Source organism: Procambarus clarkii, chromosome 18, assembly GCF_040958095.1.
Source record: "Procambarus clarkii isolate CNS0578487 chromosome 18, FALCON_Pclarkii_2.0, whole genome shotgun sequence".
NCBI lineage: Eukaryota > Metazoa > Arthropoda > Malacostraca > Decapoda > Cambaridae > Procambarus > Procambarus clarkii.
Window position 1 is genome coordinate 11,424,835 of NC_091167.1, and position 15,488 is coordinate 11,440,322.

General features: G+C 45.0%; 1 protein-coding gene across 3 annotated transcripts in view; it reads right to left on the minus strand.

The window, feature by feature from the left end:
* LOC123754474 (phosphatidylinositol 4,5-bisphosphate 3-kinase catalytic subunit alpha isoform) overlaps positions 1 to 5,289 on the minus strand; it is a 257,757-nt gene extending 252,468 nt beyond the window's left edge. For 2 of the 3 annotated variants that reach the window (XM_069326257.1, XM_069326258.1), the window contains exon 1: positions 5,124 to 5,289. The gene's annotated coding sequence lies outside the window, so the exon portion shown is untranslated. The remainder of the gene's footprint in view (positions 1 to 5,123) is intronic. The other variant, XM_069326256.1, reaches the window with a different exon arrangement.
* Between the last annotated feature and the right edge of the window lie 10,199 nt (positions 5,290 to 15,488).

Below are 15,488 nucleotides of genomic sequence, written 5' to 3' on the forward strand. Positions count from 1 at the left end.
GGACCACATAAAGAACATCGTGCGTGGAGCCTATGCTACACTTTCTAACCTCAGAATTGCTTTTAAATTCATGGATGGAAAAATACTAAAGAAATTGTTCACGACTTTTGTTAGACTAGAGCTGGAATATGCAGCGGTTGTTCGGTGCTCATATCTTAAGAAGCACATCAACAAACTGGAAAAGGTGCAAAGACAACTAAACGGCTTCCAGAACTGAAGAACATGAGCTACGAGGTGAGGTTAGAGGGATTAAATATGCCAAAACTAGAAGATAGAAAAAAGAGGAGATATGATCACTATATAAAAATAGTAATGAAATAGATAAAATTGATAGGGAAAAATTCCCGAGACCTGTAACTTCAAGAACATGATGTCATAGATTTAAACTAACTAAACAAAGCTGCCGAAGAAAAATTCACTTTCGTAAACAGGGTGATAGACAGGTGGTGGTGGAGGCCAAAACTGTCAGTAACTTCAAAGCATTATATGACAGTGCTGGGAAGACGGGACACCACGAGCGTAGCTCTCATCCTGTAACTACACTTAGGTAATTACTATACAAAACTATCACCACAACAAGGTAAGGTTAAATCTTACACAAGATAATTCAACAAAGCTTCCCTTATGTTTGATAAACCCGTACATATTGTTAGATTAAGATGTCATACCTTAGGTTACTCTGTGTTTGGCTCGGCTCAGTTAGATTAGGTTGCACGGAATTAGATTAGGTTCGGTAATGTTGGGTAGGTTTTAAAACCAGTTGACGAACCGTCTTGTTTACAATGTGACTGGGAATATTGTGTACAAACCCACCCACACCACACGACAGTACAAACCCACCCACACCACACGACAGTACAAACCCACCCACACCACACGACAGTACAAACCCACCCACACCACACGACAGTACAAACCAACCCACACCACACGACAGTACAAACCAACCCACACCACACGACAGTACAAACCAACCCACACCACACGACAGTACAAACCAACCCACACCACACGACAGTACAAACCAACCCACACCACACGACAGTACAAACCAACCAACACCACACGACAGTACAAACCAACCAACACCACACGACAGTACAAACCAACCAACACCACACGACAGTACAAACCAACCAACACCACACGACAGTACAAACAAACCAACACCACACGACAGTACAAACAAACCAACAACAACAGAACAAACAAACCAACACAACAGAAACAAACCAACACAACAACAGAACAAACAAACCAACACAACAGTACAAAAACAAATGCAATGTTATTCAGGTAAACGTACACACACACAAGATGAGTTGCAAACAATGTTGGATTTATAGAGAGCTAATACAGTACATACAATACCTTGTGCCACTAATACACACAGCATTTTGGGCAAAACAATCAACAATACTAAATCACCACACCACCACCCCAAACAAGCACCACAACACCATCCCAAACAATCACCACAACACCATCCCAAACAATCACCACACCACCACCCCAAACAATCACCACACCACCTCCCCAAACAATCACCACAACACCATCCCAAACAATCACCACACCACCACCCCAAACAATCACCACACCACCTCCCCAAACAATCACCACAACACCATCCCAAACAATCACCACAGCACCACCCCAAACAATCACCACAACACCATCCCAAACAATCATCACAACACCATCCCAAACAATCACCACACCACCACCCCAAACAATCACCACATCACCACACCACCACCCCAAACAATCACCACACCACCACCCCAAACAATCACCACACCACCACCCCAAACAATCACCACACCACCACCCCAAACAATCACCACACCACCACCCCAAACAGTCACCACACCACCACCCCAAACAATCACCACAACACCACCCCAAACAGTCACCACAACACCACCCCAAACAGTCACCACAACACCACCCCAAACAATCACCACACCACCACCCCAAACAACCAACACAACACCACCCCAAACAATCACCACACCACCACCCCAAACAATCACCACACCACCACCCCAAACAATCACCACAACACCACCCCAAACAATCACCACAACACCACCCCAAACAACCAACACAACACCACCCCAAACAGTCACCACAACACCACCCCAAACAATCACCACACCACCACCCCAAACAACCAACACAACACCACCCCAAACAATCACCACACCACCACCCCAAACAATCACCACACCACCACCCCAAACAACCAACACAACACCACCCCAAACAATCACCACACCACCACCCCAAACAATCACCACACCACCACCCCAAACAACCAACACAACACCACCCCAAACAACCAACACAACACCACCCCAAACAATCACCACACCACCACCCCAAACAATCACCACACCACCACCCCAAACAATCACCACACCACCACCCCAAACAATCACCACAACACCACCCCAAACAACCAACACAACACCACCCCAAACAACCAACACAACACCACCCCAAACAACCAACACAACACCACCCCAAACAATCACCACAACACCACCCCAAACAACCAACACAACACCACCCCAAACAGTCACCACAACACCACCCCAAAGTCACCACAACACCACCCCAAAGTCACCACAACACCACCCCAAAGTCACCACAACACCACCCCAAAGTCACCACAACACCACCCCAAAGTCACCACAACACCACCCCAGTCACCACAACACCACCCCAAACAGTCACCACAACACCACCCCAAACAGTCACCACAACACCACCCCAAAGTCACCACAACACCACCCCAGTCACCACAACACCACCCCAAAGTCACCACAACACAACCCCAAAGTCACCACAACACCACCCTAGTCACCACAACACCACCCCAAAGTCACCACAACACCACCCCAGTCACCACAACACCACCCCAGTCACCACAACACCACCCCAGTCACCACAACACCACCCCAAAGTCACCACAACACCACCCCAAAGTCACCACAACACCACCCCAGTCACCACAACACCACCCCAGTCACCACAACACCACCCCAGTCACCACAACACCACCCCAAAGTCACCACAACACAACCCCAAAGTCACCACAACACCACCCCAGTCACCACAACACCACCCCAAACAGTCACCACAACACCACCCCAAACAGTCACCACAACACCATACAAAACAATCACCACAATGCACCACTAAACAATAGAAATTTAAAATGCTCAAATAATAAGAATGAAGGTCTTGTGATGGGAGATGACTCCATCTTACTTCACCGACGGCCTACAGAAGCTCTACACAGCTTTGTGGACGAAGAACATTGCTCTGCTCGCAGGCCATATTATTGATCCTGGGTGCAATAGTAAGGACAACATATGACTTTGTATCTTAGTTTTACATTACTGGAAAACAATTTAGCACAAACACAGTATAATAGAAACTATACCAACATCACACGTCTCATTGGCCTAAAAAACTCCTCGGTCATTAGACACCAAGAACCTTACGCAGCCTCCTCATTCCTTAATCAATGTTGCTACATCATTTTAATGTCTTCATTCAGGTGTAGCGATAATGAGTCTCGTACTACAGTTGCTTTCATTCTTGACTAAATTGGGGATCCCGGGTTCAGTTCCCAGGCGGCACAGAAATGGTTGGGCACGTTTGTTTTTAGCTAAAGCCTCTCTTCACCTATTAGCAAATAAATTCCAGAGAGTTATAGAAATGTCATGGGATTGCATCCTGGGAAAAATCAGTAGTTCAATCTTGGCTTAGTTCATTAACCAGGCTGTGATACATACATTAGGCTGCAAGCAGCCTCATCCAACAGCCTGGTTGACCAGTCCAGCAACCAGGAGGCCTGATCAGAGACCGGGGCATTGGGACATTGAACCACGAAATCATTGCAAAGTAACCACATGGTGGTGGGACCTCGATACAAGTCTAACGTATTGATATACACAGGCTTCCTGTCCCCAACAAAAATTATTACTATAAAGGGACCTGCACGCCACTTCAAGCAATAAAACCTGACGAAACAAGCTATTATCAAATGTGCCTGGCCAGGCTTGGCGAGTAGAAATACTCTTGAAACCAACTACAGGTAAGGTCGCTTGCTATTAGGAGGTAGTGCTAAGCCAGTACAACTATTGCCCGACTACAAATAAGAACACTACTACTTTTGGTGGCATCCAAAAGAAACGGGAGAGGGAAGCTCTCTCATCTCTGATGCCCTGGAAGGCAACTCCAAGATGCCATGGCAGCTAATAAACATACTCCAAGCGGCCATGGCAGCTAACAAAAATATTGCAAGCAACCGTGGCAGCTAACAAAAACACTGCAAGCAGCCGTGGCAGCTAACAAAAACATTGCAAGCAGCCGTGGCAGCTAACAAAAACATTGCAAGCAGCCGTGGCAGCTAACAATCACACTCGAAGCAGCCGTGGCAGCTAACAATCACACTCGAAGCAGCCGTGGCAGCTAACAATCACACTGGAAGCAGCCGTGGCAGCTAACAATCACACTCGAAGCAGCCGTGGCAGCTAACAATCACACTCGAAGCAGCCGTGGCAGCTAACAATCACACTCGAAGCAGCCGTGGCAGCTAACAATCACACTCGAAGCAGCCGTGGCAGCTAACAATCACACTCGAAGCAGCCGTGGCAGCTAACAATCACACTCGAAGCAGCCGTGGCAGCTAACAATCACACTCGAAGCAGCCGTGGCAGCTAACAATCACACTCGAAGCAGCCGTGGCAGCCAACAATCACACTCGAAGCAGCCGTGGCAGCTAACAATCACACACGAAGCAGCCGTGGCAGCTAACAATCACACTCGAAGCAGCCGTGGCAGCTAACAATCACACTCGAAGCAGCCGTGGCAGCTAACAATCACACTCGAAGCAGCCGTGGCAGCTAACAATCACACTCGAAGCAGCCGTGGCAGCTAACAATCACACTCGAAGCAGCCGTGGCAGCTAACAATCACACTCGAAGCAGCCGTGGCAGCTAACAATCACACTCGAAGCAGCCGTGGCAGCTAACAATCACACTGCAAGCAGTCGTGGCAGCGAACAAACACACTGCAAGCAGCCGTTGAAGGTAACAATCACTCACCAAGATGTCGTGGCAGCTAACACGCACACCGCAAGCAGCCGTGGCGACACGCACATCAATACTGCCCGTGGCCTGCCTCGTGTCACCGCCTCACACACCAGGTCTGGGCCAAGTTGGGAGAAGTAATTTCAAACGGGTCCCTCGTCCCTCGCGTCACGCAAACATCAACACAGCTGGACACCAACAAGTCAAATCAAAATCAAAATCAACACCTTTAAATGACCGTCTCTTTTATCTCTCTATTACCCTAAAATATACCTTATATCTAGTATCATTTACTCTTAATGTATATATATTTGTAACAAAGTGTAATTAAGTGTATGGGCAATTAGTATTTGTAGTTTTTCAGGACATTTACCTTGAATGGTAAGTCTGCGCGGGACTTTTAAATATTTGACATAATGGCTTTGAATTGCTTATTAAATTTGTTTAAATTGAGGATCATTATTGATCCTCAGCACGTGAATTATACACGATTGACAAATCCAGTTTTGTAATCTGTCATATAAACAGCTGTCAGATATCAATTAAATATTGTTAGTCCTAATAATGAGCAACAAAATTGTCTCGTTGATCGATACAATTTTGTTGCTCATTATTAGGACTGTAACAATATTGAATTGATATCTGAGAGCTATTTATATGACAGATTACAAAACTGGATTTGTCAATCGTGTATAATTGTCGCTCATGTGTCAGAATGGTACAGTTCATCTGAGCCTTCATAAGTTGAAGATTTTAACAATGAGCTCATAGGTACTATCGAGCAGTTTATAGAATCACTTGATCCATCGTCCAGGCCACGTAACCCAAATTACACTGGTCATAGCACTTATGCTTATTATAATGATTCTAAATTGCATGCACTAAAACGCACTGCCAGAAGAATTGGACTAGCTTATAGAAGGACCCGCACTGCTGAAATGCTTAGGCGCTTTCAAACGGCTCTGGCTGAGGGCAAGAAACGTATGGTGGAGCTGAGGCTGACAGACTGGGAAACTTTTGTCAGTGGTCTCACTCCACTAAGTCGGGCATGGAAGGATATCAACAAGATCAAAGGGAAAAATGCTGCAGAGATCTCGTACCCTTATCCTCTGTACAGAGCAAATGAGCTTGTTGATGCTTGGGCCACGACTTCCAGCTTTGACAGTCTTCCTCTACCCTCACAGAACGAATTAAATAATAAATATGCTGATAAAGCAAGGCTCCTTGACTTCATGCTTCATCAAGAGGATGACTGTGACATGCTTTTTACTGAATACGAACTAGATTCTGCTCTACATAAAGGCAAAGCTACATCACCCGGGGAGGATGGAGTTACTTACGGCATACTGCATATGCTTCTGCTAGTTCCAGGGAATCCCTTGCTTCAATTGTATAATATGAGCTATGTAACTTGGGAGCTTCCAAAGTCATGGACCAACAGTCTTATTATTCCCATTCCTAAACCAAACCAGCAGAGTGCTGTTCGTCCAATCTCCCTCACTAGTTGTCTCTGTAAGTGTCTTGAGAGGATGGTTCTCAACCGTCTCCTTTACAGAATTAGTAACATGTTGTCTTCCCAGATATATGGCTTTACGCATGGAAAGAGTGTACATCACTGTATTACCGCCTTCCTCACCCTGCATACTGATAGGTCATATACCACTTTCCTAGATCTTAAGTCAGCCTTTGACATTGCTAACCCACACGTCATTCTGAGAGAACTTGCTAAAATGAATGTTGGAGGAAGGCTTCTACGGTGGATAAGAGGCTATCTACCCAACAGGAAGTCATCTGTACTGGTCCAAGGGCATAGGAGTGTAACGAGAGATTTTGGCACTCCACAGGAAGGTGGCCTCAGTCCTACTCTATTCAATGTGTTAATCAATGCACTTTTTTTTTTTTTTTTTTTTGAGATATATACAAGAGTTGTTACATTCTTGTACAGCCACTAGTACGCGTAGCGTTTCGGGCAAGTCCTTAATCCTATGGTCCCTGGAATACGATCCCCTGCCGCGAAGAATCGTTTTTTCATCCAAGTACACATTTTACTGTTGCGTTAAACAGAGGCTACAGTTAAGGAATTGCGCCCAATAAATCCTCCCCGGCCAGGATACGAACCCATGACATAGCGCTCGCGGAACGCCAGGCGAGTGTCTTACCACTACACCACAGAGACTGCTAATCTCAGTAACTCAGTAATTTTAAACTCAGTAACTAGGAGACCCAGCGAACACATCATTAGCTATGCGGATGATATACTGATCCACACCAATGGGTATACCAACACCCAAAATGTTCTGAACTCTGTATTACACACATGTCAGGAACTAGGCTTGGTCATCTCAGTAGAGAAAACAAAGATCCTGAACTGACGCCCACTCAGACGGGGTGGGGCCGTTCGCAAAATGTAGTTGGATGATGGCTCTCTGCTCGACTATGTAACCAGATACAAATACCTTGATCTTGAAGTTCCACTGTACCGCAATGTACTCACCTAGTTGTGTTTGCGGGGGTTGAGCTCTGACTCTTTGATCCAGCCTCTCAACTGTCAATCAACAGGTGTACAGATTCCTGAGCCTATTGGGCTTTATCATATCTACATTTGAAACTGTGTATGGAATCTGTCTCCACCACAACACTACTTAATACATTCCATTTGTTAACTACCCTGACACTGAAAAAATTCTTCCTAACGTCTCTGTGGCTCATCTGGGTACTAAGTTTCCACCTGTGTCCCCTTGTTCGTGTTCCACCCGCGCTAAAGAGTTTGTCTTTGTCCACCCTGTCAATTCCCCTGAGAATTTTGTAAGTGGTTATCATGTCTCCCCTTACTCTTCTGTTTTCCAGGTTGTGAGGTTCAGCTCCCTTAGCCTTTCCTCGTAACTCATTCCTCTCAGTTCCGGGACCAGTCTGGTGACATACCTCTGAATCTTCTCAAACTTCGTCTTGTGTTGTAGCCAGACTGGGTCGCCAATGTAGAGAGAGGCTCCGTGCTCTCAAGGCTGTGGCAGGCTACCATCCAAGCTATGGTGCAAATGTGAGAATTGTCAAAATGATGTATCTCTCATATATTAGGTCTCTGATTGATTATGCTGCACCCATGCTTGCTCTAGTGCTTGAGAGAATGCTTGGAGAGCTGTTAAAGATGCAAAACTAAGCCATGAGGATTATCCTCGGATGCCCCCGTACAACTAAATTACTAAACATGAGGAAGGAACTGAATATTTCATGTGTAAGTGATCGTATCACTGAAATTAATGCTTTATTTGGTATCAAGATGCTTAGGCTAACCCACCCTAACCCCTGCACTGAAGCCCTCCAAGCCTTCTTCCTTGAAGATTAGCATCCCTCCAAATGGATTACCGAAACTGTCACTGTGCTGAGAATGTATAACTTTCATCACCCCTACCTAGAGAGACAACAGCACTTTCCTGTCCCATGGGAGATCACTCCTTTCCAAATTACGGTCTCCCCTTTCCCACCCAAGAAGCTGATTAAAGAACAAGCTTTGCTTCGACAAGAAGCAAAGTACAATGCCTTAAGCCAAATTGATGTTTTAGTCAGAGAGCGCTCCCTTTCCCAGATTATTTACACTGATGGATCCTTGCATCAGTCCTATGGGGCAGCTGGAAGTGCAGTTGTTGTGACAGGGAGAGATGGTTCCTTCTCCCATGAGTGTGGAGCGCGTCTCAGTAACTGGGCCTTCACTCTTCAAACAGAATTGGTTGCCATAATCCTTGCACTCGAGCGCGTATATGAAGCCAAAGTTGACACGCTAATTGTAAGTGACTCCTTGTCATCCTTGACTGCCCTCAGCTCCCTAAGGCATAACTGTGACGTGCTTATCTCTGAAGCTAGACACAGATATAATGAAATAATCAATGATGGAGTCAGAGTCTGTCTCCTGTGGATTCCTTCCCATATTGGTCTCCGAATGCAAACTGATGAGCTAGCCAAGACTTTTGCTCGTAAAGAGGGAATTGATTACCAACTTGGACTGCCTTTGAGCAACCTGAGGGCAGCAATATCCCAGGAACATCAACTAAATTTCGGAGACGAGGCAAAGTGAAATTCACACCAGTTACTCCATCTATCATCATTCTATTATGCAGGAAGAACCGCACGTGTATGGGTCATCCAATAATGTTAGCAGACTTCTAGATGTTACCACTGCTAGGCTTAGGCTCGGCTACAAGTACCTCTGGGAGTTTGTAACATCTGCTGATGTAGATTTGACTAAATGTAAACTCTGTCAGCAGAACTATTCGCATACTTTGCGTCATTATATAATGGAATGTGAAAAAATCGCGGAATTTAGAGATAACACCATCAATATCTATGTTTTCATCTATGTTTTCATTTCTTGTTTTCATTCTACTCATTATGCTCAATTAGTATTAAGCTTGTCATTTAAGTTTATCATGCCCGAAACGCTTTGCGTAATAGTGGCTTTAGGCATTGTATGTACTAGCTATACCTATAAGTTAATAGTGTCCAAGAAATGTGTAAGTACTTCATTCATAATGATGTGCTGCCCGAAATCTTAGCGAAGTATCCAAAATTTGCTGCCGCCCAGTTGGGTGGGTGTGCAGCACATGACTGTAAAGCTGCCGCCCAGTTGGGTGGGTGTGGAGCACATGACTGTAAAGCTGCCGCCCAGTTGGGTGGGTGTGGAGCACATGACTGTAAAGCTGCCGCCCAGTTGGGTGGGTGTGGAGCAAGACTAGTAACTGTGTGACTCACCATAGATGTAAAGTGCCTTGTATAGTGACTGTTGTGAGCCTCTTGTTGAATCATTTGTGACACAAGAGATTATTGATGTGTGTATTTGTGTGGGTGATTAGATATGTATGTGTATGTATATATGTATACGTATATATATATGTACATGTATGTATGTACATGTATATATATATATATATATATATATATATATATATATATATATATATATATATATATATATATATATAACATTAATAATTTGTAACTAGCGTCAAAAATTTTTTATTTGCTTAGCTAAACGAACTAGAGGGTTCAGTTCCTATCTTCCTAAGTGGACCTACGTGAATTGCACCTAAGCATCTTCTTAGGGCATACTTAGGAACCTTCGTAGCAACCTACTTACGATGAAATACATGGAGCTTCGTGAATCTAGGTCCTGAACCGATTAAGTGCCTCTGTAATCCTTTACACCACCGCCCACGGGATGGGTATAGGGTGCATAATAAAGAAAGAAATTGAATTGACTATTAATGATCTTAATTTGATGAAAAAATAGACATGAACTATTGCAATCAATAAAATGCGAATAATGGTGGGGGGTTCCGCGGCGCTGCCCTCACGGGATTGGGGGTGCTCCGACGGAACCCCTAAGTGATAAGCCAAGAATACGAGATCTCTCTTCATTGTATTTGATTTAATCATTATAACGGCAATCCAATAATTTTATTTCTGTATAATAATTTATGGTTATTCACTAATCATTATTAGTCACCAAAATTAATTCCACTTTAATCATCTATTTATTCGTTATAATGAGCTACTAGGCTTTCTCATTTAAGGATTATCAATTATTAAATCATTAATTATGACTATTATTAATTAATTATTTGTTTTAAATAATTAATTATTATTATTATTATAAAAAAAACAAGTCCCCCAGTCAGCGAGCGTTTTCTTCCAACCGCAGAATAATTCTTTAAACGGTAAAAGACGTACATGAGTAGAATCAACTTTACGCTTGGGTGCAAAAAAGAAATAAGCGCCTGATTAAAAAAACGAACTTCTTTTTTTTTACTTGCATGTACTGTAGATATATATTGTATATTATAACAACGTTAAACATCAACGGGGGTCCAACTACCATCGTCCGCCATCTATTGTCCTTTTGTACTGCCTCACAGAAGCAATACAGTGTGAACCATACACTACCACTCACAGGATGAGTATGGGGGTCACAATACTCTACCACTCACAGGATGAGTATGGGGTCACAATACTCTACCACTCACAGGATGAGTATGCGGTCCACAGTACACTACCACTCACAGGATGAGTATGCGGTCCACAGTACACTACCACACACAGGATGAGTATGGGGTCACAATACACTACCACTCACAGGATGAGTATGGGGTCACAATACACTACCACTCACAGGATGAGTATGGGGTCACAATACTCTACCGCTCACAGGATGAGTATGGGGTCACAATACACTACCACTCACAGGATGAGTATGGGGTCACAATACTCTACCACTCACAGGATGAGTATGGGGTCACAATACTCTACCACTCACAGGATGAGTATGGGGTCACAATACTCTACCGCTCACAGGATGAGTATGGGGTCACAATACTCTACTACTCACAGGATGAGTATGGGATCACAATACTCTACCACTCACAGGATGAGTATGGGGTCACAATACTCTACCACTCACAGGATGAGTATGGGATCACAATACACTACCACTCACAGGATGAGTATGGGGTCACAATACTCTACCACTCACAGGATGAGTATGGGGTCACAATACTCTACCACTCACAGGATGAGTATGGGGGTCACAATACACTACCACTCACAGGATGAGTATGGGATCACAATACTCTACCACTCACAGGATGAGTATGGGGTCACAATACTCTACCACTCACAGGATGAGTATGGGGGTCACAATACTCTACCACTCACAGGATGAGTATGGGATCACAATACACTACCACTCACAGGATGAGTATGGGGTCACAATACTCTACCACTCACAGGATGAGTATGGGGTCACAATACTCTACCACTCACAGGATGAGTATGGGGTCCACAATACACTACCACTCACAGGATGAGTATGGGGTCACAATACACTACCACTCACAGGATGAGTATGGGGTCACAATACACTACCACTCACAGGATGAGTATGGGGTCACAATACACTACCACTCACAGGATGAGTATGGGGTCACAATACACTACCACTCACAGGATGAGTATGGGGTCACAATACACTACCACTCACAGGATGAGTATGGGGTCACACTACACTACCACACACAGAATGAGTATGGGGTCCACAATACACTACCACTCACAGGATGAGTATGGGGTCCACAAAACACTACAATTCACAGGATGAGTATGGGGTCCACAATACACTACCACTCACAGGATGAGTATGGGATGCACACTACACTACCACACACAGGATGAGTATGGGGTCCACAATACACTACCACTCACAGGATGAGTATGGGGTCCACAATACTCTACCACTCACAGGATGAGTATGGGGGTCACAATACACTACCACTCACAGGATGAGTATGGGGTCCACAAAACACTACAATTCACAGGATGAGTATGGGGTCCACAATACACTACCACTCACAGGATGAGTATGGGGTCCACAAAACACTACAATTCACAGGATGAGTATGGGGTCCACAATACACTACCACTCACAGGATGAGTATGGGATGCACACTACACTACCACACACAGGATGAGTATGGGGTCCACAATACACTACCACTCACAGGATGAGTATGGGGTCACAATACTCTGCCACTCACAGGATGAGTATGGGGTCACAATACTCTACCACTCACAGGATGAGTATGGGGTCACAATACTCTACCACTCACAGGATGAGTATGGGGTCACAATACACTACCACTCACAGGATGAGTATGGGGTCCACAATACACTACCACTCACAGGATGATTATGCGGTCCACAGTACACTAACACTCACAGGATGAGTATGCGGTCCACAGTACACTACCACACACAGAATGAGTATGGGGTCCACAATACACTACCACTCACAGGATGAGTATGGAGTCCACAATACACTACCACTCATAGGATGAGTATGGGGTCCACAATACACTACCACTCACAGGATGAGTATGGAGTCCACAATACACTACCACTCACAAGATGAGTATGGGGTCCACAATACACAACCACTCACAGGATGAGTATGGGGTCCACAATACACTACCACTCACAGGATGAGTATGGGTTCACAATACACTACCACTCACAGGATGAGTATGGAGTCCACAATACACTACCACTCACAGGATGAGTATGGGGTCTACAATACGCAACCATTCACAGGATGAGTATGGGGTCCACAAAACACTACCACTCACAGGATGAGTATGGGGTCCACAATATACTACCACTCCCAGGATGAGTATGGGGTCCACAATACACTACCACTCATAGGATGAGTATGGGGTCCACATTAAACTACCACTCAGAGGATGAGTATGGGATCCACAATACACAAATACTCCCAGGATGAGTATGGGGTCCACAATACACTACCACTCAGGATGTGTATGGGGTCCACATAAAACTAAGTCTCACAGGATGAGTATGGGGTCCACAATATACTACCACTCACAGGATGAGTATGTGGTCCACAATACACAACCACTCACAGGATGAGTATGGGGTCCACAATACACTACCACTCACAGGATGAGTATGGGGTCCACAAAACACTAACATTCACAGGATGAGTATGGGGTCCACAATACACTACCACTCACAGGATGAGTATGGGATGCACACTACACTACCACACACAGAATGAGTATAGGGTCCACAATTAACTACCACTCACAGGATGAGCATGGGGTCCACAGTACACTACCTCTCACAGGATGAGTATGGGGTCCACAATAAACTACCACTCACTGGATGAGTATGGGGTCCACAATAAACTACCACTCACTGGATGAGTATGGGGTCCACAATTAACTACCACTCACAGGATGAGCATGGGGTCCACAGTACACTACTACTCACAGGATGAGTATGGGGTCACACTACACTACCACTCACAGGATGAGTATGGAGTCACAGTACACTATCACTCACAGGATGAGTATGGGGTCCACAATACACTACCACTCACAGGATGAGTATGGGGTCCACAATACACTACTACTCACAGGATGAGTATGGGGTCACAATACACTACCACTCACAGGATGAGTATGGGGTCACAGTACACTACCACTCACAGGATGAGTATGGGGTCCACAATACACTACGACTCACAGGATGAGTATGGGGTCACAGTACACTACCACTCACAGGATGAGTATGGGGTCCACAATACACTACCACTCACAGGATGAGTATGGGGTCCACAGTACACTACCACTCACAGGATGAGTATGCGGTCCACACTACACTACCACTCACAGGATGAGTATGGGGTCCACAGTACACTACCACTCACAGGATGAGTATGGGGTCCACAATAAACTACCACTCACAGGATGAGCATGGGTTCCACAGTTCACTACCTCTCACAGGATGAGTGTGGGGTCCACAATAAACTACCACTCACTGGATGAGTATGGGGTCCACAATAAACTACCACTCACAGGATGAGTATGGGGTCCACAATACACTACCACTCACAAGATGAGTATGGGGTCCACAGTACACTACGACTCACAGGATGAGTATGGGGTCCACAATACACTACGATTCACAGGATGAGTATGGGGTCACAGTACACTACCACTCACAGGATGAGTATGGTGTCCACAATACACTACCACTCACAGGATGAGTATGGAGTCCACAATACACTATCACTCACAGGATGAGTATGGGGTCTACAATACACAACCATTCACAGGATGAGTATGGGGTCCACAAAACACTACCACTCACAGGATGAGTATGGGGTCCACAATATACTACCACTCCCAGGATGAGTATGGGGACCACAATACACTACCACTCATAGGATGAGTATGGGGTCCACATTAAACTACCACTCAGAGGATGAGTATGGGATCCACAATACACAAATACTCCCAGGATGAGTATGGAGTCCACAATACACTACCACTCACAGGATGAGTATGGGATGCACACTACACTACCACACACAGAATGAGTATAGGGTCCACAATAAACTACCACTCACAGGATGAGTATGGGGTCCACAATACACTACCACTTACAAGATGAGTATGGGGTCCACAGTACACTACTACTCACAGGATGAGTATGGGGTCCACAATACACTACCACTCACAGGATGAGTATGGGGTCACAGTACTCTACCACTCACAGGATGAGTACGGGGTCCACAATACACTACGACTCACAGGATGAGTATGGGGTCACAGTACACTACCACTCACAGGATGAGTATGGGGTCCACAATACACTACCACTCACAGGATGAGTATGGGGTCACAATACACTACCACTCACAGGATGAGTATGGGGTCACAGTACACTACCACTCACAGGATGAGTATGGGTTCCACAATACACTACCACTCACAGGATGAGTATGGGGTCCACAATACACTACTACTCACAGGA